Consider the following 4,413-nt stretch of genomic DNA (forward strand, 5'->3'; position numbering starts at 1 on the left):
AGCAAATGTTTTCAGCTACTGAAACAGCCCTTTCTGACCTCATACCAGTCTTGGGAATGGTGAACGGACAGCACTCCAATTACCTGCAATGAACACCATCACCTTCAAACACTTCTCTCTTTTGTTAACTTAGAGGAGACATTTTCAGCAACTTTTGTTCTTGGTAGCAGAGACTGCAATATTTTTATTTTCATTAATAGGAAACTATAGTCCATCTCTGATTCATCTTTTTTTATCTTTGAAAGCAGGATTTATTGAGAGGACAGAAAAGCTCCCACAGTGGGAAAGAGACCCGAAGGGGTTGCCCTGATTCATCTTTAATGTATTTAATTTCATCAACCATAGATGGAGTTTCCAGTGTATTATTGCCTGTAACATTTCAATATTGTCACATTAGTGTTTCAATACTTTGGAATTCTTTGAACGAGAGTAAGGTTTACCCTTGCAATGGACGTTTTTGGAACACCGCAACACCAGACTATTCACTGGGACTTAGGGCAGGTTTGGTCCTATCTCAACTTGCACATCACACACACACCCTCTTTTTTGATATAAATTCATATAATTAAGTGACTCCAAACTTAGAATGATTCACAAAAGTAATGATATTGCCCTCCCATACCATATTTTGCTACTCAAAAAGCACAATATGTTGGAGAATAGGATTACAAAAACCTAGCATTATAACCTTTGTTTCATTTTCATAATCTGTAAGTTGGCAGTAATGACAACTCGTAGATTTTTGGGGAGGATCACAGAGATGATGAAAATAAAATATCTAGTGCATAGAAAGTACTCAAAAATGTTATCTTTGGTTTGTTGTTCTATCTTTTTAACCAAAATGTGGGCACTTCTATTGGAAAAGATCTGAGATGGCACAAAAAAGAAGTTGGAATTTTAGTCACACTGAATGAATACTTTGATCAGCAGTGATCAGAATCTCTGCTGGAAAGGTGATTTTTTTATAGGGTCTTGTTAACTCCATTATGGGACTTTCTTCAGTAATGTGCAATATCAATAAAACTCCCCCAATAACAGAGAAAAAGCAGTTTAAGGAGGAATTTAGTGATGTTAAAGATAGAAGTCAAGTTTTATAATGGTTTCCAATAATCAGGGTGATTTTTGGCTGCAGGGATCTCTTAACAGTATTAATGATTTCTCTCTCTCTCTCTCTCTCTCTCTCTCTCTCTCGCTCTCTCTTTCCCCTCACTCTAGCATAAAGATAAATGGAATAAATCTATCGGAGGATTTTGAGAAAAACTGATATATGAACACTTTAGTACCATATTTATCAGGAATTATTTCCGAAGATTAAAGAAAACATAATTTACTGCCCAGCTCAAAGCCTGATTCAAGATAGACTTTTCAAATATTTTGAAGCAATACAGCAAAACAAATTTGACCTTAAGACTAAAGTAGTTTCGAAAGTTGGCTTATTTGAATTACCATAGTTAAAAGTTTGCTGTCACACTGAGACCCCTCAGCCCTCATTTTACATTCTACAGCAGGTCAAATAAACATCACGTCCCACAGTTCACCACAGAACTCTCACAACATGCTGGTTAGGACAGAACACCCAAAGGCTGGCAGAAGGACAACAAATACTTCGCCTGTTTTTCCCAACACACCAGGGATGAATGGCTGCTCTCAAGGTCAAATCTCATTAGTAATTAAATATTTCCAAAAATATTTGAAGAAAAGACTTTTTTACATAATCTTTAATAAAATGGCACTTAAATAATAAAAGCAGGGCACCCTAATAACTGAAAGAGCCACAGAATAACTCCCAGAACCTCCAAAGTACTCGTCTCATCATGGCGGTGATAGAATGTTCCAAGTTGAGGAATGTCTCATTTCACACTGTTGAACTGCAGCAGATGGAGTTCAGAACAGATGCTACGAAAAAAATCTTTCTCAGAAACTTCTTGCCATCGCATTGGGACCTCGCTGCTCCAGCCTCTGGGGCACATTCCATTCTTTCAGCCTGCAACCTGCAGAGAAAAAAAAAATTACATATTTTCTTGCCCCGTGCAGACCTTGAGGGGAGCCTTAAAATTAAAATAAATTTTAACCATGAGGAAAATCATGCACATTCAAGCTGGTCAATATGGCAACTAGATCAGTGCTAAGTTCTGGGAGGTGATCAGTGATGAACATGGCATCAACCCCACTGGTACCTACCTCAGGGACAGCAACCTGCAGTTGGACCACATCTTCGTGTACTACAATGAAGCCACCGGTGGCAAATATGTTCCTCGTGCCATCCTGGTGGCTCTAGAACTAGGGACCACGGACTGTGTTTGCTCAGGTCCTTTTGGGCAAATCTTCAGACCAGACAATTTTGTTTTTGGTCAGTCTGGGACAGGCAACAACTGGGCAAAGGGCCACTATACAGAGGAGACCGAGCTGATTGATTCCATCCTGGATGTGGCATAAAAAGAGGCTGAGAGCTGTGACTGCCTGCAGGGCTTCCAGCTGACACACTCTCTGGGCAGGGGCAAAGGCTCTGGAATGGGCACCCTCCTCATCAGCAAGATCTGAGAAGAGTATCCCGACTGTATTATGAGCACCTTCAGTGTGGTGCCCTCACCCAAAGTGTCAGAAACTGTGGTTGAGCCCTCCAATGCCACCCTCTCTGTCCATCAGTTGTAGAGAACACTGCTGAGACTTACTGCATTGACAATGAGGCCCTCTACGACATCTGCTTCCTCACCCTCAAGCTGACCACACCATTCTACAGGGACCTGAACCACCTTATCTCAGCCAGGATGAGTGGTGTCACCACCTGCCTCTCCTGTTTCCCTGGCCAGCTCAGTGCTGACCTCTGCAAGCTGGAAGTCAACATGGTGCCCTTCCCACATCTCCACTTCTGGCTTCACCAGAGGTCTGGCTTCACCCCTCTCACTAGTCGTGGAAACCAACAGTATCAGGTTCTCACAGTACCTGAGCTCACCCAGCAGGTCTTCGATGCCAAGAACCTGACGGCTGCCTGTGACCCCCGCCGTGGCCGGTACCTCACCATGGCTGCTGTGTTTCACGGACAGAGGTCCATGAAGGAGGTAGATGAGCAGATGCTCTATGTGCAGAACAAGAATAGCAGCTACTTTGTGGAATGGATGCCCAACAGCGTCAAGACGACCGTCTGTTATATCCCGCCTCGTGGACTCAAGATAGAAGTCACCTTCATCAACTACAGCATGGCCATGGAGGAGTTTTTCAAGTGCCTCTCCGAGCAGTTCACTGTAATGTTTCGTCGGAAGGCCTTCCTCCACTGGTACACAAGTGAGGTCATGGACGAGATGCAGTTCACCGAGGCTGAGAGCAACATGAACGACCTCATCTCTGAGTATCAGCAGTACCAGGATGCCATCTCAGAAGAGGAGGAGGATTTCGGTGAAGAGGACAAAGAAGTGACCTAAGGCAGAGCCCCCGTCACCTTAGGCTTCTCGGTTTCCTTAGCTTTCTTCTTCATCGGCTCCTTTCTTCTCCCTCAGACTTTGTGTTTGCTGCCTCTATCTTTTTTCCCCTGTTTGGGAAGTCTAGAACAATACCTGGCCACATAGTAGGTACTTGACAAATATTTATTTGTTGAATGTCTCCTCTCTCTTTCCACTTTGGGAAATCTAGATTTCTGCCATTCTCAGTAACCCTGTATTTCCTTCTGGTGCCCACTCCCATCTGTCCCGTTAACATTTTCCTCTGTTTTAAAAATAATTCTTCAAGAAGTTGGATCTCATCCAGATCCCATTTAGAACCAACCAGATGCCAAAAACCCAGATAATGGTCAGCATCCTAAACCCAAGAGTAGCAAAGCTGTGGAGGGTAGAAGGTAGCAGGTAGAAGTCACTATAAGGAATGGAACAGGATTTTCCATTCTAGAACAGTTTGGAAGAGAGTAATCCAGGTTATTATGTCATAATTTCTAGATATTTTCATGTTCCATCTCTCAGCTTCAAGGAAAGTGTTAACAGTATTATTTCCATTTTCAGTGTCCCTCCAAGTTCTGTCCTTTGGGGAGGGGTCTGCTCCATCCTGTCAAGTGAAATCCTGCTGTCTACTCCACCTCCCTCACGTTAGATTCCTTCTTTTGTCCTGGTTGGAGAAGGGGATCGAGAGGGGGAAGGGACTACCCTTGGTCCCTAAACCTCCAAAAAGGCCCTCCCCATTCCCACTTTTTCTTGCTCCCCAAAATGGATAGATCCTTGACTTAATGTGAAATGGTGAACACTGTCATCTTTTTTTTGCAACATCTCATCTCTTCTTTTTGCTGTTGCCTTTTTCTCCCCACCCTTGGTTTTGTCCTATCCTACACTTCAGACTTCTATTTTGTGTTGAACTTGCTGCTTTTTTTCATATGGAAAAGATGACATTGACCCAAGAGCCAAAAATAAATGAGAATTTTTTAAAAAAGAA

At 42.8% G+C, this 4,413-nt stretch overlaps 1 pseudogene; it reads left to right on the forward strand.

The window, feature by feature from the left end:
- The first annotated feature begins 2,073 nt into the window (after positions 1-2,073).
- LOC103251864 lies at positions 2,074-3,419 on the forward strand (annotated as a pseudogene).
- Positions 3,420-4,413: the final 994 nt, after the last annotated feature.

This window comes from Carlito syrichta, unplaced genomic scaffold, assembly GCF_000164805.1.
Source record: "Carlito syrichta isolate Samal-C Ts95f unplaced genomic scaffold, Tarsius_syrichta-2.0.1 Scaffold147589, whole genome shotgun sequence".
NCBI classification, from domain to species: Eukaryota; Metazoa; Chordata; class Mammalia; order Primates; family Tarsiidae; genus Carlito; species Carlito syrichta.